Below are 26,371 nucleotides of genomic sequence, written 5' to 3'. Positions count from 1 at the left end.
TGTCATGTTCTTAACATGGGCACACAGACCTGAAGCTTTTGCTTGTCCTCTATTGTCCAGGTTTAGAGCAAATTTGGGGAAGAATCCCCCACAGGAGCTCCGGTGGGAAAAGCAGATCCAATCGGCCCCTCCCCCCACCTGGTCCGGGAGGAAAAAATACCTCCTTGGAGAAAGGTGGAAAAAACCTGTTTATTAAACAATAAACCAAAACAATACCAAACAATGAGACCCCTTGCCACTCTAAAAGAGATGAGAAACTGAGAAAACCCCGGGTTGCAGCTCAGCTCACTCAGTCTCTGATCAGTCCCTCAGTGCTGGAATTGTCGCAGGCCAGGCCCGGCCCGGTGGGCCACAGCTGCAGCTGCCGGTGCTCCCCTGGGTATTCAGTCCAGAGCAGTTTCAAGAGGTCCAAAGAAAAGGAAAAAAACACAGTCCAGGGAACTTCTTTGCCTCAGCTAGCTAAACTAACTAAAAAGCAAAAGAAGAGCTCTGTCTTGCTGTCTGTCTGCAGACAACACAGTCCAGGAGCAGGAATGTGGGGGAGCGGAGGGTCTGAAAACAAACTGTGCGCTTCTTCTCTCCCCCCTTCACTCTCTGGAACGCTCTTAAAGGTGCAAAACTTATTATTCAACATAAACAGAATGAGATGATTGGGGATAAAAGCATCTTATAGTCAACCCAGGACACCTGTTTTCCTCATCTCTTTCCTACGTGGGAATGGGGAAGGAGGCGCATGGGGAAGGAGGAAAGTTTAACCATTTGGGGGAAGGCACTCCAGAAGCTTGTTTAGAGCAGTGACTCTGATTAGGCTGGCCAACTTCTTGACAGTTCTGACTGCATGGTCAGTGCTACTGCATGGCCAGTCTGTCGTGCACAATGCGGCTCTACATGGGGCCAGCGAGCCTCGGCACAGCCGCGTCACACAAATGCACCCTCTGTGCTCTCCTTCTGAAGAGAAAGCTGGCATCCTTCTGTGAATCTCAGGTTTCCAAGTCAGAATCTGACACAACAGGCCAATAGTTTCACCCAGAAAATAAAAAGGGAAAGTCCGAACAATGCCAGTTTGGAATGACAACTGTAAGACCATTATCAGTGTAATGTGTTTGTGTGACATTTAAGGCACTGTTAAAAAATGATAAGTTGTATAGGGATTGTTGCAATCATTTTGTGAAGAACCAACACAATAAGACAAAACCCATGTATAACTAGAATATTAAACATCTGCATAATGCAACATTAGACACTTTTTGAAAAGTATGCAATCTGTAAAGAATGCACTAAAATAACTTAATTTCTATTTTTCATTTCAAAGTTAGTTAATTGCAATATCCAAGGCTGTTTAAATCATCACATTTTTGTTCCAAAAATGTCTGGGAGTTGATTTGTAGATTTCAGCTTCATTTGTGCAAGTTCAGTTTCAGTTAAAAAATACCTCAAGAACATATTCAAATTAAGTTGAAGTAAGAATAAAAAAACTCAGGAGGGTACCTTTAAAACATACAATTGGCTATGCTACCATTAAATTAATTTTAGTGTTGCTGACTAATAAAAGGGCTAAATCTTCTGTTTTCTTATTATTCAAGTTGTTTAAAACTGAGCATTTTTGCCACAATTTGGAAATGAAATACGTTAAAGTTTCATTCAAGAAAAGAAATCTCAAATTACAATATCTTGCAGAGATCAATGTGGTCAGATATAATAATTCTCTTTTCCTGGTTTTAAGTAATTTATTAACTAATATTTTTTTGACATTAATTAACATCAGGTCATTCCTGTAATAATTTTTGCTATGCTTAGCTGAATGTTTTCATCAATTTTAATGAAGAAACTGTCAATTTTGAAAGAGGTTAAAATAAATTATTGCAAAAATATTTTTCACACCTTTAGGAGCAGGCAGTAATCTTGATAGTGTGTTCTATAATGGAGTTAAAGTTAACCAGAAGGTATTGCCAAAAGTCCTCATAATATATGAGGACTGATTACAATTTTTTAAATGAAGTTTGCATGAAAGCCTTCTAAAAAGAAAAGAAAGTAAAAAGCTCTGTCAATATTGTCTCCTTTTACCTTCTTCCTGATTATGAAAAAAAAAAAAAAATAGAGGCTTTTTCTTTTATTACCTTCTTTCCTTTGGTTTGGCTAAATAAAATAAATCAGCATGATGGAAATTCTACTTTTTGATGAAGTTGGCTACTCATTCTTGTACATGTCTCTTTATTCTATAAATCAATGTCTATTTACATGGCACTACAATTGTCCATTTATTCTTTCTTTATATTAAGTGGGGTTATTTTAGCCATAGCAACTGAGGTTTTTTAGCCACAGGTCATATTGGCGCGCCACTCTTTCCAGACTGTTCACACTTGTCCTTTCAGAAGTCTTTCACTCTGGCGTATCTCAGGATCTCAGGGGCAGCAGTCAAAATTGGCACCAGGTTTCTCTCCCAGTGCCTGGTGGGGATGCGGCTGTGGCTGTGTGTGTGTGCATGGGATGTGGCTGTGTGTGTGTGTGTGTGTGTGTGTGTGCAGGGGATGTGGCTGTGTGTGTGCATGGGATGTGGCTCTGTGTGTGTGTGTGTGTGCAGGGGATGTGGCTGTGTGTGTGCATGGGATGTGGCTCTGTGTGTGTGTGTGTGTGCATGGGATGTGGCTCTGTGTGTGTGTGTGTGTGTGTGTGTGCATGGGATGTGGCTGTGTGTGTGTGTGTGTGCATGGGATGTGGCTCTGTGTGTGTGTGTGTGTGTGTGCATGGGATGTGGCTGTGTGTGTGCAGGGGATGTGGCTGTGTGTGTGCATGGGATGTGGCTCTCTGTGTGTGTGTGTGTGTGCATGGGATGTGGCTCTGTGTGTGTGTGTGTGTGTGTGTGCATGGGATGTGGCTCTGTGTGTGTGTGTGTGTGTGCATGGGATGTGGCTGTGTGTGTGCAGGGGATGTGGCTGTGTGTGTGCATGGGATGTGGCTCTGTGTGTGTGTGTGTGCAAGGGATGTGGCTGTGTGTGTGCATGGGATGTGGCTGTGTGTGTGTGTGTGCATGGGATGTGGCTGTGTGTGTGCATGGGATGTGGCTGTGTGTGTGTGCAAGGGATGTGGATGTGGCTGTGTGTGTGTGCAGGGGATATGGCTCTGTGTGTGTGTGTGTGTGTGTGTGTGTGTGCAGGGGATGTGGCTGTGTGTGTGCATGGGATGTGGCTGTGTGTGTGCAAGGGATGTGGATGTGGCTGTGTGTGTGTGCATGGGATGTGGCTGTGTGTGTGCAGGGGATGTGGCTCTGTGTGTGTGTGTGTGCAGGGGATGTGGCTGTGTGTGTGTGCAGGGGATGTGGCTGTGTGTGTGTGCAAGGGATGTGGATGTGGCTGTGTGTGTGTGCAGGGGATATGGCTCTGTGTGTGTGTGTGTGTGTGTGTGTGTGTGTGTGTGTGTGTGCAGGGGATGTGGCTGTGTGTGTGTGCAAGGGATGGGGCTCTGTGTGTGTGCAAGGGATGGGGCTCTGTGTGTGTGCAAGGGATGTGGATGTGGCTGTGTGTGTGTGCAGCCTGTTTGCTGGTAGGGCTGTGCTGTGAGCAGCGCTGCCAGCCTCTGCTGCTGAGCCCTGGGGATGCATCCACACCAAAGCTGGCAGCCATGAGCTCAGTGGGAAAAAGAGCTGACAAAACCCAAATGTTTGCCATTGGGCTGGCCTATGGATTAACAACAAACCCCAGCACCTCCAAACAGCAAGCATGGAAAAAGATGTGTATTTTGGCGTTAGGACCAATATGGGGAAAGACCATCGTGTCCATTCACAGTCCATGGTGTGTGACAGGACACACTCTGAGCAAAGGCCTCTCTCCCTTGGGCAGGTGGCAGTGTCCAGGTGCTGGACACACGGGTGGGGGTGGCATCTGTGTCCACACCAGCCATGGCGGAGTCCTTGCTTAGCAGAATTGCAGGCTGGCAGAAAAGCCACCGTCATCCTAGAGGTCCATATGGGAACAGCTTGAGTCATTAGTCAGAGGGCACAGCATGTTGCTAATTACTGTGTTAAAAAGAGACAGTGGTTCACTATTTAGAAATAGGAGGCTAACTTTTCTTCCTTCTGACAACTTCAGCAGTAACTTTGTTGGTAGATTAATTAATGAAGTGGATGAACCAAGTGATGACAAAACCTAGCCAGTTGAAAAGCTTCACCGTGTATTATTTTCTATCCCTAGGCTGTTATATTGTTCTACTTTCAAACTCTGTAAATCAGTGATAAATGTGTGAGTAAAAGCCCTGAGTAACTTTTTCTTCTCAGTATCTCTAAAAATTAGGTACCTGTGATAAAGTAATTTTTCTTATTCTCCATTCCGAAGGTTTTTTTAAATTCTAAGAATTTTCTGCATGTCTTAGTCCTTTCCAAAATAATAGCTTGGAAACTGTTGATATTCTATTGACTGGGTAAACATTTTAAGGTTTAGATTTTTTTTTTTCCAGCAAACAAATTAAAAAGCTTCTATTGCAATTTGGTTTGCATCTTACATTCTTTATCTCAGCCTCAGCTGCTCAGATACTGCTGTTTAAATGCAGAACATATATGGCTCTTTTACTAAAACTAGAATGATTTTATTTTTCATTTTATCATTGAAGTATTGAGTAGGCAGAAACATATACTAGTATGTGCATTTCATATAAAAATCAAGTAAGTTAATGAGATTTAACTGCAAAGTGTTATGCTTTATATAATAGAACTGAAGAAACATTTGCTGAACATTATGGGACAGAATACTTTTGTGATGTAAACTGGTGAGACCAATTTATTGAAATGCCAAGAAATGCCACCTGATGAGCAGGCATAGAAAGCTCTCATGCCAAGTGCTAAAAAAAAAGGAAAGTAAATGCACCTTTGATGAAAGAAGGCTGATATAATGGGAAGAAAATGCCTCATTTAGAATAGAAATATAATGAAGAATAGTTTCATAGAATTTCTCAAGCTTTCAGTATAAAAATTTGGAATTTGTAAAATCAATTTTAGTAATGTTAATTTCACATGGTTTTCATCACCTCTGATTTCCAGTCCCTTTACCTGCATAGCAGCAGTACTTAGCAAATCTTCCTGCTGAAAATTTTTATTGTTAAAAATACATTTATTGTGAGATTTCAGATAAATTTGAAGCTCTTCCATACAGGTAAATGCCTCAGATGTTATTGATTTATTTTTACATAGGAACATATTTTTCCAAGAATCCTACAAAATATTTAAATTCCTCCTCAATGTGTACTATAAGACTGTGGTGTTTTGCAGAGATAAACAAAACTCCACAACTTTTGTGAAAGTTGTAAAGCCGGTATGTTTATTACAGTGCTGGACGCATGTGGGAATCGTTCCCCTAAAACGACATGCGTACCTATGGGAACTCCAGATCTCCTTTTATCTCCCTCTCAAATACATATGCATGCAATTTCACAATAGGTTCAAACATATTCATTCCACTGATTTCCTGTGAACATAAGATAACATTCATTCATGACAGTGTGGTTTTGACCTAAAATATGAACTATCTTTAAAAATACTTTCATAAAAAAATGTATTAACTGTTCTAGCTTAGCAGTATTGCTCGTTTCCCTAAGTCTTTGCTGGGTTCTTAGATGGTAGATCCCTGTACTACACTTATGCCTCTTAATTATTCTATTCAATTTTAGTACAGAATTTAGTAGTCAAATTTAGTTAGGGAAAAAAATAATCTAAATAATACAAAAGAACCTTCAGAATAGGCTGATCATGTAGTGCTTTTCTGAGAGTTGAGCAACAAAACTATATTTTTATGTGAATTGGAAGCATAGACTTGTTATATTTGTAATAACCATAGAGCAAATTGACCAAAAATCTTTACCTCTTTAAGTCTTGTCAGCTGATTGTGATCTGTTTATGGTAAATCTCATATGATGCAAATAGAAAAAAGATATTTTCTGAGGATGTCCTACTAGAATGACAGAATATCCTTGCCTTACAAACAAAAAATGGTGTTCACAGGAATCAGAAGATCAATTAAAAATTACTTTATATTAGTAGGTCTGTTCAGAAAAGTTCTACAGGCCTTTGAGTGCATAAGGCTCACGTTTCAATTGAGTATGTAGTCTTAATTATTGATTAACTCTTTGCTGGGCCTTTGAGGATTCATACTTATGTAATGCGTCAGTGATGATGTCCCATACATCTGACATCTTGCTGCAAAGGAAGAGGGAGAAAGAAATAGTAATTAAAACTATTATTAGTGTTAGTGGAGGTGCTAGCCAGATTTAGGCATGCTGCAATACAAATATTTCTGTAGCTCACAAAATCATAGAATGGATTCATTTGGAAGGGATCTTAACATTTATCTTCCAAACCCCCATCACGGGCATGGATGTCACCCACTGGACCTTGTTGCTCGGGGCCCCATCCAGCCAAGGGACACCGCTGCCACCAGGCTCCCTCAAACCCAGCCAGCCAGCTCCTCTCCTGCAGAGCAGCCCACCCTTCAAACCCAGTTTGGAGATGAGGGTGGCATGTGGGATCATGTTGAAGGCCTTACAGAAGTGTAAGTGGATGGCATCTGTCAACTTGTGTAGCCCTGCACACTAGAAGACCACCAGGTCTGTGGTCAGACAAAATTTGCTTTTACTGAAGCCAGGTGTCAGACCTGCTAGTCTTGCATGAACCTTACTGTTTCTGGCCTGAGGATCTGCCCTGTGTTCTTACCAGGCTGTTAATCTGTAGTCCCCTGGGTCTCCTTTTCTGCCTTTAAAAAATTGCAGTCGTGTTTCCCTTTGGGTGTTTTGTTTTTTCTAATTTCTGCTTGTGTGGACATGAGAAAATTTGGAAGTGGATAAAGAAGACATAAAAAATCAAAAAATTCTGAAATAAAAACCATAAAAATATTTTCTTATTATTGGACTGCTAAACCCTGTTATAAGCTCAGTGTAGCAATATTTTCTAATAAAAACTATCAACATGATGATGGTCTTCAACCTGTACTAAATATTAATGTATTTGCATTTTAATAAATTATACAGGTAACATCCAAAGCTTCATTAAATGTCTGAGTTACAAAGAATAAATAAAGAATTCTAACATTAATTTTCATAATAATGTTTTTTCTTAAATTTTCCTGAACAAAATTACAGTTATAAAAGAATGATAAGTATTTTAGCATCAAGTAATATGTGACTCCAAATACATTTTTCCTGCCTACTCTGACTGATCTCAGGGCATCAGTTAAGCAAGTGCTCCCACAAGGGATCCAAAAAATGCCTTATAACACAAGTTTTAACATTTTAGAAGCCTCTGAGTATGGAAAGTCTGCATCAGTAGCATAAATTCTTACACACTTTTGACACTTAGGATGCCAAAGAGAAAATGATGGCACAAGACTTGTTATTTTCTTCTTAAATCCATCACTTTGACAATCAAAAATGTGAATTATCCTTCCGAGATATTTCCTAATAAAAGTTTTTTTTTTCCTTCGGGTGCTAACTGAATTCTTCTAACTTTGTCCTTTTCTCTTTCAGTGGATGTGACTTTAGATGTAAAGTTGTTTTGCTAGAAGAATATTTTTATTATGAAAGTTAGTTCCTTGTATAGATGACTAAATATTTTCCAGAGATCATTGCTTAATCCCTTATTTATGAAAATTAATTTTCCAGCATAATTATTTTTTCATTTTTTAAGTGATTCCAAAATACTCTCTCTTCAATGTTTGTCAAGAATGGGAAAAGGAACATCTCAGCTTGAAGAGGAAGCAATCAATCTCTCTTAAATTGAATTTGACTACTTTTTCCTTTCTAAAATGCACTTTATTTTATCTCTTCTTCAAATGCCTGCAAAGTTTAACTGTCTCTCTGAGTTCAACTCTGAGTAACTTCCACTCTATGACTCAAAGCGTCACTTCTGAGAAATCTTGTAGCTATTAAAATACTGCTTCTGCAGAGACATCCAACTGTGCTAGTACAAAGTTCCTTACGAAGACAAAAATGTGAAGGAAAAAACGAGGACAAGGGCTTTTTCAGTGTTTAAATTTTTTTCCTTGTTAATATTTCTGAGAAAGTAGCAAATATCTTTCAAGGGATCCAGTTCCTGTTGCTTTTTAAAACTAGGCTCTCGTTATGAAAATCCTTATAATTTAGGATATGACACTTACAAATTGTCATTCTAAAGCATCCTCCTACAGCACTTCAGTAAAAGTCTTGGGGTCATTCACTACTCTTGGAGACTATTTTTTGTTTGTCACCACTCATTATGGCACTTCACGATATGGCTGTGGCTGCTGATTCCTCCTGCTGCTTCAGAGCTTAATCTGATTTTCATTCCTCTGTGACCCTTTTGCTTTTTTTAAAATTAGTTTTAACCTCGTTAAGCTTTAGCTTTCCTCTTTCCACTTGGAGACAAATAAAACCTAACACATGCTTTAAATAGATTTTGTTTTGCAAAAGAGAAAAACAGCATGTATAAAGATATGGTGACTAAAGATAGCAGTATCTTGTGACCTCTTTTTATAAAATATAGAGCTAAAATGGTCTTTCAGAGCCACTCCAAGATGCAAGCTAATTTTCTAAATGCATGATACTAGTTTGTCAAATTGCTCTTTACAACAAAGATTGGACAGTCTTCTGTAGCAATGATTTTAAATGCTCCACTTTGAATGAGGTCTTCCAAAGACCAAGGCAAAATGATTACCTCAAACAACTGACCATTTTTCTAGTTACTCAGATGTATAATTGTGAATAACTCTGAATGTTTTTTAACATTTTCTAAATGAATCACAAGAAAAAAAAACATGCAAATTTTCCTTCAGTATTAGCATCACATGAAAATATTACTTTGTTAACTGAAATCAGTATAAAACCAAAGACAATGTTGTGAAGTGGGCATTCAGAACAATGCTGCCTAATTAACATTCTGCATATTTGCAAAGATAACACATAATTACACTACTTTGCATGAAAAAAAAGCAAGTCAGATGGTGGTTTATCAAAACAATAAAATGAATATTTACTTAGCAACATTGAACTGCATGACAAATTCTATTCTCATCAGACTTGTGAGGAAGAACACTCCTAAAAAACACTGTTCACTACCACAAGTTTCTCAGTTCAGGGAAATTTTAATTATGCTGTATAACATTGGGAATTTATTTTGTGACTTATTTCTGCTAAAACCAAACATGTCTACCTGCAGAAAGACTACTTCAAACAGACATGCAGAATTGGTCCACACAGGAAAACAGGACTTTTTATCAAACAATCAATCAAAAACCAACTAACCAAACAAACAAACCTCCCCTCCTGCCCCTCCAAACCAAAAAAGCTCAGGAAAAATCAGTTGAGAACACATTCATAAAAAACTCATTTCATAGTAGAACTCCTACAACAAATGCTCACCCTTCAGCGAAACAGTAAAGGTGGATGGAAATGGGCCCCATGACTGAGGGCAAAAGGACAGAAAGGTGATGACAGCCATAAAATGCAGAGAAGAAAAGCAGAGCCACACTGCTCAAAGACAGCTTGGTAGGGGTGCGATTGCCTTTCTTCTGCTACACTTTTCACCTACATGGTAGACTACATGCTGCCTCCAGAGTCTGCTCTAACCTGCCTTCCGGAGCTTACTTTATAATAAAAACAGCAGGAAAAAGTCTGATTTTGGACATTTACTTTGGTGTAAATTAGATTGCTTGACAATTGAATTTTATTCTATTGCTGACTCATTATCAAATTCTAACCATTTAAATGAATCCACTGTTTCTATCTATATCTATCTATCTATCTATCTATCTATCTATCTATCTATCTATCTATCTATCTATCTATCTATCTATCCACTATCTATTTGTCTATCTATAAAGCAATAAATTACATCAGGTCTTCTCTGGACAGATTCACATTGCCAGTTCAGCTGTAATGGCTCTATACAGCAGAATTTGAGTGGATGAACTCTTTGAATTCTTTTCTACCCTTCTTGGCAAAAAAAAAAGAGTGATTGTACTTTTTACTGTATTCTAGTGAAGACTAGTGGAGGTCACAATGTGGTATTTAATAAACAGGCTGCATAGCTGCATTAAATCTCCACTTGCAGAATAGCAGAAATAGTTTTCTGTATTTGTAAATATGGTTTCTGTTTAAATACTCCCATTTCCTTTCAAACACTTGTTCACCAATGTCTAATAAGCATTGGCACAGTTCAGCATTAAATTGTTCATTTGTTTTGACTTTAAATAGGAAGACACATTACTTAAGTACATTCAGTGCAGCATATAATGAAATATTTATATTTCTTTTGCAAGTTTAATGTGCAGTTTAAGTTAAGCTATCACTTAAATCCCTACTATTCTACAATATGATTTATGAAGTCTGAATATTCATCAGTATAAGCACAGTTTAAGCAAGGAATTAACACATTCAGAGGCTAATTCTACTAAATAAAGGGAAGATGCTGATATTTTTTTATTACCTATCTTCAGGAGCCCAGTCTTTAGCAGAATTTTGAGAGGGCCAATGGGAAAGTACTACACCAAAGAATACAGAGTCCTTGTGTCCACTAGGATAGCAGTGAAGTCAGGAGTCCTGTATATCTCATGCACTCTAGATTTAATGTTCAGCACTTTTTCTTTAAGAGAAATTCTCATTAACTGAAAGTCCAAATGAAGCCAATTAAAGAGATCCTACCTGGAGTACTGCATCCAGCTCTGGGGTTCCCAGCACAGGAGCCCTGTTGGGGTGAGTCCAGATATACAGAGGGATATATCAGAGGGATGGAGCACCTCTCCTGTGTTGAAAGGATGAGAGAATTGGGATTGTCCAGCCTGGAGAAGAACAGGCTTTGGGATGACCTCATTGCAGCCTTCCAGCACATGGAGGGAGCAAAAAAGAAAGGTGGAGAGGGACAATTTACAGAAACGTGTAGAGACAGGACAAGGGGGGATGGATTCAAACTGAAAGAGGGTGGGCTGAAATTCCATATGAGGAAAAAGTTCTTTACAGTGAGGATGGTGAGGGCAGGAAATATATTGTGGATGCTATACCTCTGAAAAATTTCAAGAGAAGGTTTGATGTGATTTTGAGCGACCTGGTATAGTGAAGGATGTCCCTGCCCATCCCTGCAAGGGAGTTGGAACTAGATGGTCTTTAAGACCTCTTCCAACCCAAACCATTCTTGATTCTATGATTCTATGAAATGCATTTTAACATTTCTCTTTGCCAAATTCCATATCAAAACCAACAAACTAGAAGAAAAGCAACTCTGAATGGATCTGTTTTACTTTCTGCCATGGAAAAAGTACAATTACTTTTACATGCTCTGTAGATTAATCTGCTTCTAAAAGAATCTGCATAATCGCACGGGATGATAAGAACCTCCCTTACAGCAAACCAATACCAATTCACTGTTCACTGGTAGTCTATATAGTCACTGTCACAAATTGTATCCACAAAGTTGTTTAGTTTACACCTCACCACATGTAACTTTTAAACGTCTTTTGGAACAGTGAAGGTTTTCTCCATTTTTCAACCAAGGAGTTGAATTCCAAGCAGAATAAGTGGCTCAGCCTCTACTAGGAGGTAAACCAGTCTTGGTGCAATTTCTGTCACTAAGATAAACAAAGAGCTTAAAAGTCTCTCTGCACTTGACCCAGAGAGTGCAAATCAGACAATTCAGAATTTCCTCACTTGTTAGGAAAATATTAGAATACCTCAGTATAGATGAAAATCTGACCTCAAAAACAATGGAAAAGGGGAAACCCATTTTTTTAATGGAATTCCTGGGCCACACCGCTTTAGCCATTGCTTATCACTTAATCTCAATTAGAGCTAAAAAGGAACCAAGATTTTAACCAAATAGTCTCAGGAATGTCATTAAGAGCAAACAAAACAAAGTAGCTTATAATTTCCTCCTTGAAGCATTGGAGAGCTTACTAACTTTTTTCAATCTTTAGCAAAGACAGCAATAGTAGGCGTTGGCAGGTATTTGGTATTGCCCAAAAAGTAGGAATTGGTCTCAGAGGTTCATTGGCAAACAAAACCTTTTATCTGTTTTTGCAAATGGAAAAATTGGCCCACCAGTTTTGACAAGAGTGGGACATGGAACTCAGCTGGTTTTCAGGTGCTTACCAAGCTGCTCTTTCACTCTCTCTCCTCTGAAGGACAAAGTTACAAAATGCAGTGAAAAGACTTGCGGGTCGAGATATTGACCAGAAGATTGCTTATGAATTGCTGCCACAGTCAAAATAGACTTCACTTGAGTAAATTTAATTTAATTTATTTCTAATTAATAATAGAGCAGGATAGCAAGTAATAAGACCAAAACTTTTTCATAATCTTGTACTGTGTAGAAGATTCATCTTAATGCTAAACAGTCTTGTATGAGAAACTAGAACAAGAGAAATCTAGAAGATTAACTCAACATAACCAGAAGCCTGTTTTACAGATTTTAAGTTAGCTGACATTTATGTAGTTTGTGAATGTATATTTTCACTGCATGTTCTACTTAACAGACATCTATTCAGGTTTACAGGACTTTAGTGTCATAATGTTTAGTTAATATTTCAGACTACATGAATGTTAACTTCTCAGAGCTTGAAAAACACCATTAAATAAATACATAAACCACTTGTTTCAAGAGTACTTAAGATTTATCTCCAGAAGAAAGGTTTATTTCCCAGAGCAAGGCAGGCATGACAGAATTTGAAGTATATGTGCAGAACCTGGACAGATTGTTGTAATATTGCACAGCAATCAAACTTTTTGCAGTTGTGACAGAAATTATTCCTTTGCCAGCAAGGCACTGAGTGAATAATTAGGAAAGGATATTTGGTTTAACGACAAGGCTTAGTTGTGCTAAATGATAAGGGAAACAACAAGGGAAATGGTAAACCAGAAGTTTCAAGTGTAAAGTCCTTGTTAGTAACACTGTTAGAAAGCTTATAAACTGTCAAAACAGTAAAATTAAAAGCACTCAGCAATTGCAATTGCAATTATATAAAGCTTATGACATTTGTAAGGAATAATGCAGCATTAGTGACTGTTAGATGTTTAATTATTGAAATTATTGACACAAGGTAGCTGACAGAACTGTAAAGAAGACTTAATATTTTTTTACTGTTAATGAGTTGTCAAATTAGCAATTTTGTTAGTGTCTGCTTCCGTAATGCTGTATACACTTAAAATGCATTAATGCCATGTAAACACAAGTGTTTTTCTGTAGTTAAATACTCTTAGTTCATGGTCTTCATGAGCCTTGTACAGTAAAATAAAGCAGCATAAAATATATAAAAAATAAGCTATGACAAAATGGGTGGGTTTTTACAATGCTTTTAGCCTCAGGTCTGCTCTGCCCCAAATAATCTCAATAAAATTTATTTATAATTGATTTTACATAGATTTAAGCTTAAGCCAAATAACAGTCATATGAGATAAGTCTTAGCCCTCTCATCACATGACACCAGAGATGGTAACACAAGTTAGTGATGCTCAAGCATCTCAAAAATTTAAAGCCAGAATTACGTCAGTATAAATAATAATAATAATAATAAAAAAAAACCTAAATCAAGAAAGAAATCAAAGAAAACAAAAACCAAACCACACCAAACAAACATAAACCAAAGCCAAACCAAACGAAAAAACCAAATAAACAAGACAAAACAAAACAAACAAACAAAACAACAACCCAACCCCCCCCAGCATTGCCCTGAAATACAGCTAAGCAAATGCCACTGGCTATTATCAACTTGCCTCCAATGATAAAGAAATTGAACAGTACTGTTTGGCCCTATTAGTTTACCCCTCTGTTTTTCTTGTCATGCTAGCAGAACTGCTGCAGCACTAAAGATGATAAACAAATCACAAAGATACCTGTGTGTTCTGTGGGATGTATTAGGTAGGAAGAAATAATGTCTCTTTCAACATACTAATGCTCTAACTGGAAAAAGCAATTCATAACCTCTACTAGAAAAAGTTTCAAACCAGTTAAAAAAGGGATTTTTTGGGGGTAAGCTTTTCTTTTGATTATTTGGTTTTCTATTTTGACATGACAGTCGTATTTGATATTAGAAAGAAGATTTATTCAAGTTAATGGTAGCTGAGATTCATTTGGTGACCAAAGGTACACTGGAGGCAGTTAGAAAAATTTTGAAAGCTGTGGCCTCATCACTGTGCCACAGTATCATAGCTCAGGATGCATGCTAATTTAAAATGAACATTATCTCATGCTGTACTAATGAAGGTGACAAGGGGGTGTGAAGAATAAGCCTACTTAATATCTAGCTTCCACTGGACTGAACTGCAATTAGTATTTTTACAGCGTAAATATATTTTTAAAGCATAATTAAAGAATGAATAATTTATAACAGTGCCTGAAAGGAAAAACCTTAATCCCCAATATTAGTCTCCAGTATAAGCAGCATCCCTGAATAATCTATATACTTTGGAGACACCAGATGGAAGTTGATACAGGGGTAGTATTACCAGTCTTACAACATTTTTGTTTACCTCTTCTCACTTATACCCATATTCTTATATCTCTAAACCAAATATTTGATTCAAGTGGATTCTTGGAAAATCAGAATTAGTTTATACTCCCTATGCTTCTTTAGCAGACATACCCTCTAAATGTTCGAAGTGTGTGCAGTGGCCTTTTTATAATAGTGAACTTGTCAGACTGAAAAAACAGTGAAATGGCAGTATCACAAAAATTGAGAAAAAAATAAAGGTTTTTAACTTATTTTTTATGCCTCTATTAATTAGCCAACTATAATTAACTGCTGAATATTTTTGTACATGAAATGTTACAACCACTTCACAAGTTAGTATTTGGTCTGTTGGTTCTTACTAGTTTTAATAGAGATTCTGAAACTGAATATGTATGCATGGTTAAAAATGTAAACCACTTTATAATGCAGGATTTAAATAATAACATGTAGAAAACGTCCTCCCATCTGGACAACCTAAACCCCCTTTTAAGTTCTGGGGAATTATTTATAAGGAATGAGGAGCACTTTAATTTATCCTTAGACCTCCCAGAAATCCTCTGAGGAAATGAAGGGAAAAAACTGAAATTACTTTCTTGGAGGAAAGCAAAATTTTCTCCATCTTTCCTTCTCTTTTTCTAAGAAAAAAAAAAATCTGTTTTAGTTTTTTGGCAGGAGAAAATATAAGAACACCCCCAAATTTATAAAAATTATTTATAACTCCAAGTTAATACTTATTCTCCTAATACTAGAAGTGGTTTATTTTAAATACTTAGTTTTCTAGTTCAATTAAAAAAAACAGCTAGAAAAAAGTTACTTTTAGCTGAGTAATTTTTAATTCTAATTCTAATTCTAACTATAAATATAATTAAACTGCCGTGTACTTCAATAAAAATAAACCAGCAGAAGTAACATGAAAATTAAACATTCATATTCTACTCATTCAGACAAATCATCTTCTTCACACTGCAAACAAAACACATCTTTTGATTAAGGCTTTTTCAAATTACAGAAATTTAACATTCAAACTTTTTACAGCCCATTACAGAAAGGTGCTGTTGTTAATTGTCTGGCCTATTCCCTAATTAATGATTGCACTCCCCTCCTCTGACCCAAGAATCACAGGAGCAACAATGACTGTGTTTCTAGACTGGCTCTGCAAAGACCTGAAAAATCTGTCTGTCCAATAATACAATGCTATAGAATAATACTAATACTCATACTCGTACTAATACTAGTAGTAATACTAATACTAATGACGACGATGATGATGATCATATTACATCTTCAGATTACCATTAAAATTTTCAGGAGAAGAAAATATATCTCTGAAACATCTTCTTCTACCACTTTTTGCAACATGAAATTTCAAAGATGAGCATTTACCAATTTTATTAAGACAGTATTTTCTTTCATATTTTTCCACATATTTTCATTTGAATAGTTAACTAATTATTTGTTCAGAGAGATAATGAGTGAACTACAGGCAAATTGTCTGTTTTCCATAACTTAAGGGTACAGAAAACATCTGAATATTCAAAACCAATTCACTTCAGAATTTCTAAGTCTCAGTGTGGTTATTTCATTTTATTCCATTAATGTTAACTTTGGCCTGTCAGTGCATGTGGGAGAGTTTGCCGTATTTTCTGTTTTGGAGTTTATGTAGAAGAAAAGTTACGAGAAGAGCATCTATCCATATGCCATCCAACTTGACAGGAAAGATAAATAAATATACAGGGTTTTTATAATAACCTAGTTATAGCATGAGGGATTGCATCTTCAATGGATGCTATAATATTGGAGTAACTTATTTTAGAAATACATACTTGTACAGGTTGAAAAGCCCTTACTGGGCTTCTTTGGAAAAGTTAGTATTTAATGGATTGTAACTAGGAATGAAAGAAGAGGACTCTGACACTTTTGAGACTCCTGAGACTCTCTCACCTGCTCTGAGTCTAGCTTTATATTTTTTGATACTTAGGTGAATTGGAAATACAGCGACTCTGTCTGGAGGTCTTTGTTGAAGTAAATTAGGCTGATTCTCTTTCCTGTTCTGTACTCTGTACTGTTCTGTTGGTTCTTTGCAAACAGAAAAATCTTTCCATCTGAGACCCAAATTCCATGTATTAAAATTATTGTCCTTTGATTAGGAGATCTGAGCAGAAAGAAACTGCTGTTTTATACTCTAGTGTCTCTATTCCATTGCTTGAGATCAGTTTTCATTACAGTACTATTTTTCAATCACTGATGTTGAGAAAAATGGGAAAACTATTACTATTTGTATTTCAAGATATGTCAAGATCTGTGATAGTATTTTTGACAATCATTTGAAGTAAAAATTTTACTAGTTCTGCTGGAACAATATGTGTGGTAAGAACCATTTATGTTTGTATACCACTAGCAAATATAAGTTCTTTATACAAGCAGGATAAAAAAGTAAACATGTTGTCAAAAATGCCTGATAACAGTAAAGGATAATGAAAAGAAAACACCGTAAACCTTATTCCTAAATTCATGCAGAAGGCAGATCATCAGATCATGTACTTTCTCATCTCTGGGAACAAACAACATCTTGGGGCTCCAGGAATTTATCAACTAATATAAGATGTGACTGAGAATATAATCTGTACAGAGGCTTAGCACAGAAAAGGAGAACTAAACAACTGTTACTAGAAATGTGCAGTGAAGCTGGCTAATTATACTGATGTTTTAGCTTCCTCACTTATTTACTTTTTTATATGTATTGACTTTACAATTACTGTTGCTGTTGATGCTGTTGCCTATGTCAGATATTTTGGTTTTTAAGAGTTCTTTTTAAAGAAAGAGACTGTGTTTTTCTTCACATTTATAGTTACACCAGCATACTCAAATGCTCCTATGATGTAAATAAATTATCATCAGGGTATAAAAAATGAAGAATACTATTTCATACACATGATAGCTGAGGCAGAGGCAATAGAGGATAACTGCTAAAGGGAGTTGGTGTGGTTGATGTTGTCTTTGTGTAACCTGTTAAAATAAGTATTTTCTGGGCTTGGAGTAGGAACAAATATACCTTTGAATTCATCAAAACAATTTTAATACACACATACATTTTAATAACATATTTTAATATATGAGGATCAGTCTTTTGTAAGAGTATTAGGAATTAATTTTAAAAGCTTTATATGGCAGGATGAGCTACTTCCAAAATGATTAACACAACTGACAGTCCTAATTTTGAAGTATTAAATGTCAAAACACTGAGACCTAGAATGCTTGATAAAAATAATCTTATATACCTTCTGACAATTGTATTTCACATTATTGCTTTAGCCAATATATTGGTGCTCTGTCATAATGACAGTCAGAATTCTATTAAAAGTTTGAGAAAGGTTTATTGTTGATGAAGTTGAAGGATTGTTCTGGTATAACTTCCTTTTATTGTGCCTCAAATGCAAGTTCAATAAATAGCTCTTTATAAATAGTCAGTGTTTAGGTCCGTTCAAATATAAATCTGATTTATAAGATTAACATCTGAAGAATCATTGATTCTGATTTAATCATGAGAGCTTCAGAACATTTGAAAGGGAGAATTGTTTAAGCCATAATCACATAAATTTTATGTGGACTGTGGGTGCCCCTCTATTTCTAAGGTTAAGCCAGTTCAAATGAGCATTTTAAAAAGGCTTAGGGTTTACTCTGCACAGAGAGGAAGGAATAAGGCCAGATATTAAATGGATGGCTGCTTAGTTATGTGTGTGTCTCCAGCTGTTTTATGTTCTCATGCTGTGCTAGAAAAGGATGCAAGGGAGCAGACACAAAGATAAGTCTATTGACCCTATTATTCTAGTAGGAAGAAATAATCTAAAGCTGTATTTGTGGTGTTGAATGTAACTTTGGAATTAATTGATGAAATTAATTTCAAGATTGTTACCAATGTTTGGATTGGATGGTGTTGTCTTGTAAGAGAAAATGTGTTTGACTGACAGAAGAACAAACACCTTTGGGCTAAAGAAATTAAAACCAGGTTATGTAGGCACTCCTCAGTGATTGCAAAGGATGATGGTAATGGAAAAGACTCAATTTTGACTTATCCATATATTAGACTTTGTTCAAAATTAGTTATGAGAACCTATGCGCATTGTGTTAATTTTTGTAAATTCATATAGGCAGTTACAGTATTCAAAATACTGGTGCATTCTCTTATGAAAAAATAATAATTTAAAAATTTGTAACAACTTGCCACCATTTTCAGTCTAGTTAACTCCCATGCTTTAGAGCCATTCTCAGGCACTGCGGCATGGAAAAAATTCCTTTGATAAGAGATCTTATTTTTTCTCAATGTTCTTTGCTGCTTAAAATTAATAGCACTCTACCTTAGAGTTTGTGGATTTATCACTCAATGTATCACTCAATTTACCTCTCCTTTTACAGTCCAGACAAAATTATCAGATCAAATGTGCTGATTATCTATCCCTGCCCTCAGAACAGGCAAGTAAGCAAACAAATGAACAAACAAACAAACTCAAACAAATAATAAAATCCTACCAGGTCCCTCCCACACCAAACCTACCAGAAACCAGCCAAACAAATAAATCCCCAAAGTTCATATTTTAGGAGATATTTCAGCCAACTACATTATTTTTGTTAAGTATCTTACCGCAAGATAGAATTAGTTAAACCAGAAGATGAATCCCATTTTTCAGGATGCAATAGGTAGCAAAGAACCTTGCAAAACAAAATAATGCAATTAAATCAACAGCTTTAAAATACAGCATACACACCTTTCTCTTTCAGACTGAAATATGGATTTAACACAATGAATAGTAGCAGTGAAAATATAACAGCATTTACCCATTACACAAGGATAATATATCTCACTGATCCTTAATTTGGAAAAGATATCAATGAAGCAAATATCTTTTAGTAATATCACATCACAGAAGAATTTTTCCTGGGCTTTTGACTACAAAAACAAATTGTCTCAATTTATAGATAGGAGGTGGGAAAAAATAATATAAGGAAGTTACAGGAGATCTTAAAATTAAAAGGAAGGCTTTCAAAGTCAAATTCTCATAATCTGCAAAGTAAAAAATAATGTGAAAAGAAAATATAAAGACAGCGACTTTGAAAATCCAGCCCCAAACATAGTCACCATCTCTTTTAATGGCCATGGAGGAAATCATGTTTAACTTTTATTAAGCAGCTTTCACTCAGCATTGTGCATGAATCCTAATGCTCTTTGCTAGCATGAATTACTCACTGTCGCTTGATAAATCCCATTAAGTTTCTCTAATGAGCTGCAAGCTGCTGTTCACATGAATTTACCTATGATCAGTCTTGTCCTTTTGCATCTCCATGCCTTTGTATGACCTGTGGCTAATCATTCACACTGTTGATAAGGAAAAGCACAGTAAATATTCTTTCACCAGTACCATAACCTATACTGCAAATCTCCTCTGCCAATACAAATAAAGGTCACAGGAATCTTGAATAAAAGTTAGCAGAAAACACTGAAATTAGCAGTTCCATGGTTTCACATTGTCTGTGGGATTATATGTATATACATTTGTTTGGTTTTATTTTTTTAACCAGAACATTTGTAAAAGTGTAATAAAGGGATAGAAAGATCTTATAATAAGTTGTATAACTTCAAGCTTCAAGACTTCTCTTTTTTTTTCAAACAAAATTTTTATACTGGAAAATTCAATATGTGTATTTAAGCACACATGAGTGATTATATCCAGACAGAATATTTAGCTAGAATAAAACAGCTTTCCAATAATTAGGCCACACCAATTTTTATGCATGAGCAGCAAATTATGGTCCTTCCTCTGAATAATGTAAAATTTTAAATCTTGACTTTTTATAGCTTTTTCACACAGTATAGCACAGTATGGACAAGCCCAAAGCTGAAAAGTGTACTTTGAAAACTAGTGTATAGGTTGCACAAAGCTTTAGATAAACTCTTTGGAAGAAACAAACAGGTTTGAAACAAATAAATACAAAAAGATAGCTTGTTCTGAGAAGTAGACAAAAGCAGACTCTTTATTAGAACTTCAGCTGAAACTAGTGTAAATGTTATTATCTAATGGATTTGAAGTCATAAAACCAGGTAAAATAATTCTCCCATGTTTTTCAGGAAGTCCGTGGGCAGGATTACTTCTGCAGACACCTGATTTTTCCAAGTATGGATTTTCCCACTTTTAGGATTTAAGTGACATTCCAATGATGATTTAAGTGATTTTTAATTATGACTAAAACCACAGGACATACCAGGTCTTCCCTGACCACTAGTGAGCATTCTGCAGACTATCATTTGCGAGCCAGAAACTCCTCAAAAAATGTGCTTGGACACTGAGTTTCTCTAAATGCAGGGGGAAAATGAATAACCACGTGTGTGACAGTACAGTAAATTTCTAAAGGAAAACTGCTGATTTTTTTAACAAAATGCGTGAATTTCTCGACCATGGTTTGGTTTTCAACACAAATTGCTGAAGGGCAAAATGACAGCTTTTGAACAAAAAAAGTTGGAATATCCATATGCATAGCTGGTACATCTTTATAGAGAGAAAAAAGAAGAGCTTGTACATTTGAGAGGTCTAGAGAATAAAACATGTAATACATCACAGTATATTACTTATTCAGAATAGACTTAGGTGTGTAGGTCTTTCTTAGCTCCCCTAGGATAGCAAATGTAACTTTGCTCTCAACTGAAGTAGTCATAATTCTTGTGATATGAATATTTATTGAAGGGGTGTTTTTGAATGTGATTTATAAACTTCTGTCATAAAAAAAGGAGGTGTATCTATTCTGATATGATCTACGGACAAAAAGATAGCAGATACCTGGCACTTCCATATGTCTAAGGACTGTGCAAAGCTGTTTACAAAACTATGTAGAAGTATGTATTTCAATTTCACACATTGGAAACCTTCAGGATAGAAAGATGGAATAAACAGACAGCAAGATGTATGATAAAACAAACAAATCCATCACCAGAAGACCTCCAGCCAGACACTGCCCTTTCTGTGCACACATTTTTGAGAGTTTTGTTCTCTTCTAATTTCCATTAAATCCTTATATATCTGTTTTGTTTCAAAAACATCTGAGATATTTGCACTTCCTCTTTCAACTTTTCAGCACAGCCATGCTATCACAGCTGTCAAAATTGATTAATTTTCTAAAATTATGTAATACAGAATTTCTCCAATGGTTTCATACCTAGAGAGTCCTAATTTAACTGTGTTCATAAATTTGCTCAGTGAGCAATATCTTGCTTTAAACACTAGTTTAGAAAGAGTTGTCATACTTGTTTTTTCATAATGTTAGTACTGTGCCTGATCTGACTCCTGCTACTGTGTCATATTTGTAGCAAATCATGTTTTAAATCCTGTTCTAGGGTCCGAAGTCTGAAGTGTCTGAAGTGACACAGATGAAAATTCAGTTGTCACCCATTTCTTGGGCTAGATTATGCTAATTGCATAGATTGATTTGGGTCAGCCAGAAGTAGCCATTCAGTCTTATGAATTGTTGAAAGGAAGCCTTTACAAATTTGTTTCATGAATGTTTTGCAACAACATTTGCAAAGGAATCTGATAGATGTTGAAATTCAAAATGATATTTGGATATCCAGCTAATTATAACTAAAATACTTTTAAGTTTTATAATATTTCATAGAGTGAATATAGATTAATTTAGATTTTTTCCCAAGGCAATTCAAATGTCAAAAAGGAAGCCCATAAATATTTAATACAAATATTTTAGAAAGTATATTAGCTGTGCTGTGCAGCTAATATAATATCTGCAGCTCTCTAAACTATGGCACTTAAATGTCTTGAGGTTTAGCTGCTTTCCCTCAAATTCAGCTAACCCCAAGGACAAATCCAAAGGAAGATGGTTCAGAAGCCTCTGGTGGAAGTGATTTTCCTGTGAATTCCTTGTAGATTGTTGCAGTGTGTTGCAGCTTCCTGTTTTACTTCCTAGTACTTCCCAGGTGTGGCACTACCTCTCTCCCTTCCCCCTCGCCCCCTTGCCGAGTGAGTTCTGTCAATCAGGATTAACATTACAGCAAGGCCTCCTGTGGTTCGGGGTGTGGTTCCTCACTTTCAAAGGATGCCCTTCAGGCCTGGGGATCATTGGCCTGTCTAGGTGTCCCTCGTCCCTTGAGACCCTGCCCTGCCACCTGGTTGGTGGCTCACCTGTCCCTTCTCCTCCCCTATCCCAGAGCTTAAAAAGTCAATCAGACCATGCGGTCGCGATTCTGTTGGAGCTGTTACCAAGATTTAGACCTCTGTGACCATGGAATAAAACTCTGGATATTAACCCGCTGGCACAATCCGTCTCCTTTCCTCCTCACCCTAGCCTGAAGCCTTCCCTCCTGAGGTAAACTGAGTTTCTTATAAGCCTGGACTTGTTCAGTGCCCAGCTGCAGCATCCAGCAAGCTAAAGGTGTCTCTGGGGTGATACACCACAGTTGCCGCCTTTGGCCCAGCAGCAAGGGTCAGACTGGCCCAGGCACAATATACCTGGTAATATTGGAATTCATACTCCAATAGTAGATCTTGTTCCTTTTAAAAGGACAGCAGATCTGACCATACATCTGCTCTGAGATAAAGTATTTGTGTATCTGTGAAAGTTTTCAACATTTCCTTGTAGTCTGCAGTCTGTTAAAGAGCAGGCCGCACAAGGTGCTGTGGTGCTGCATGAGGCTGTGCTCCTCCAGCTGAGACGGCTTTTCCCACCAGGGAAAGGTGGGATACCTCCCCTGATCACTTTGAGCATCTGCTGCTCTCAGGACATTTAATCCTAGAACAGCCAGAAAAAATGTCTGCATGAATTCTAATATATCTAAAAGGGAAAAAACAACCATGATTACAACGAGGTTTCGCTCGAAAACTTCAAAAAGATAATTATTTCACAATAATTATTTAATTATTTTAAAAAAGAAATTGCAATAAATTCTTTCATTTGAACATTATATGTTCCTTCATTATATTAATAAAAGACAAGAACACTAGCAATTTTTGGAGAATCTTGTGAGTACTAAAAGCAGCAATTTTACCACAGGATAGGGTAGCTAGGGATGAATTTGAATAAGCAGCTTGACATCTCACTACCTGCAGGCCACAGAATGCAATTTAGTCACTGGAGTTTCTTTGTCTAGTCTGTAAATACCACCTCAACATTAATTGTGTTGTAATTACCTTTTGTATTTTGCTTTTCTCAGTCTTGCATATCAAAATCTGATGTAGCCTTTGGAGATAACCTTTTACTCATTGTAAAAATTTAGCCTTCTAGTAGCAAACGTACATAAAATCAGCATATACTTGTTTTACTGATGTGTATTATTAGACGAAAACTGAAAAATAGCTACTCAATAGTGTAAAACATATCAAATGTTTGTGATGAAGAAAATCTGTTATATCTGGTGATATCTGTGTGAAAGCTGCATTATCCTGTGTCCTGTAGGTGCTGTGGTTTGTCGAATCATTCCTCTTCACTAAACAAGGACATTTTCTCTGGACATCATGAAATACATGGTTTTGCAAATATCTACAGAGAGGTGAGACTGTCTAAAAAACTCATCTTTGGAAAGATAGGCTAATTCATAATGAAGAACAGGTATCTGAACTAAAGCTCCCCACAAAATGCTATCACACCTCAAGAAGTAAATATTTTTCTCAAAACCAAAATTTATTTACTTTGAGATTTACTTTAGGAGGCACCACAACTTTTGAAAGGAAGACAGTCCTTCGGATGAGTACTCGTCATCATCAGTTGGAATAAGATTCATGCAGAAGAAACATTGCTATTCATTCTTTTAGAGGCCTCAATTTTCCACCTACTTTATAAAATACTTGAAAATTAGGTATTTTGAAATATTTCTAGATAAAGTGATGATTTGATATGAAAAATGGACAGGGGACAGAACAGCAATTATGAAAGTTCAAATATCAAGTAGGTTTAATTAAGCAGTTTACCTTTAAGTTAACTAAAACCAGTTTACTCATGCGTAATGTAGAATTGGGATGCTGCAAGACTAAAGTCTAGGAAAAGTATTTTGGTACACAGTCAGTTTTTCACTTTCTTTTCAGGCATGTGCTCTGAAGCAAGAATGGTTTTCAAGTCTGATTTATGGAGTCCTGTCCTAATGTAGTGCTTGAAGAATAAATGTGGGCATTATAATGTACGTAAAAGACTTGAAACCTACACAACTGACCTTTGATTACTCAGATATTTTTTAAACTAGGAATTACAGTAAACCCAGACACACAAATGCACTCACCATTAATGTATTCATAAATATTAAATTATATCATGCTTAAGCACATCACAGAAAGTATTCTCATAGTCATGGATAAGACACATTCCTGAGAGATAGAAGCTCATTCAAGCATCCGTGAGCAAGGCAATATTTTTAACCTATCTCCTACAACCCATAAAATCTATTTAGCAGAAAGGCTGTTGGGCTCAGTACTTATACCCATTGTGGCTTTCCAAAGCTCAACACAGCAGACATTTAGAGAGAAAGATTAATAGTCTGTGAGCTTGAGACAGGCATGGGAAATGCCTATTTTATGGTGCTCAAAAAACCTTGCTCAAAAGATAGGCAGCTAATTCTTTGTTTTTGTAAAGTCAAAAAGATTTGGGGATTCTAGTGGCCAAAAGAAGTTTTTAGGATGCAGACTGGGGTCATGGCATCTACCTGCTTGTTTAGAACCACAAAGATTTCACACATTCTTTTTCACTCTAATTTTTAAAACATGAAATACTATTGAAAAATTAAACTTCTATAACAAAGACTGTAGATTAACATCAGGATGATTGAGGTTCATTCATAATTTAGCAAAATTCTTTATTAATGCCTCAGATGAGAAATCAAGACCCATAATCCTACTCACTGTGTCTCATAGTTGTCGAGTCCTGTCTAAAAAACTGGTAGAAGCTCTGTTATTGTACATACTATAAACTGTGAGAGAAAATAAGTACAACATTACTTATCCACATGTTTGATAGAGGTAGAAAATATCAGATAGAGATGCTAAAATCCTCTATCTACCTTTTCTCAAAGGCTCAATGATCCTCTTGAACATGGAAAAATTCATTGTTTGTGAAAGGCATATCATACCAGCTAGCCTTTGAGACCTGAAGAGCTGCCAAAGTTGCTATAAGCATTTTTAGTCTTATGAAAATAGTGACAATTTTCTTGATAGTGTAGGGTTTTCATCTGAATGAAATGACACCTTACATAGTGGCCCCATACTTCAAATGTTATCCTCTGCCATCAGGCACAAGCAGTCATTAATCTATTTGATACTGACAACTTTGCAATGTTAAGAATAGTTTGAAGGGCTAGGACATAATATTTCTGTATGTCTGGGCTCTTTGAAGCACCTTTCTAATATGGTTAAAAAACCCCCAGCCCTAAGGAGTCTGAAAACTAGCAGGAAATCACAGGTATCAGTTACATACAAAACAGAGCCTGGGAGATCCCTCTTCAATAATAATAGATTAAGAGCAAAAGAGATATATTTTATTAGAAGATAATGGATATTAATTGCCCCTTCTTTTGCAAGAATCAGTTGGAGACTGAAAATCCTAAAGTGGGTCCTATTGATTCCCTGTCTTCATGAGGACTTCACAACAGCAGTCAGGATCAGTAGCAATTATGTCTAGGCTTAGTTCCTTCATCAATTGTTTCCCTGCAGCCTAAATTAATGAGAAAGATGAATGGTGTAAGATCACCAGTGTTCTTTCAAGTGCTTCATTTCACTGCTTCTGGTGTGAAGAAATTTGATACTTCAGTGTGTTCAGTTAAGCTTCTTAGAGACCACATGACAAGTCCTGCTGTTTTTTATGATTATGTGTATTTGACTTCAATTTTTTTGAGTTTTACTGAATTCTTTGCCCTGCAATAGGCAACCATTTGGTTCTTCTAA

The sequence above is a fragment of the Ammospiza nelsoni genome, chromosome Z, assembly GCF_027579445.1.
Source record: "Ammospiza nelsoni isolate bAmmNel1 chromosome Z, bAmmNel1.pri, whole genome shotgun sequence".
Lineage (NCBI taxonomy): Eukaryota > Metazoa > Chordata > Aves > Passeriformes > Passerellidae > Ammospiza > Ammospiza nelsoni.
This window is presented reverse-complemented; position numbering follows the sequence as displayed.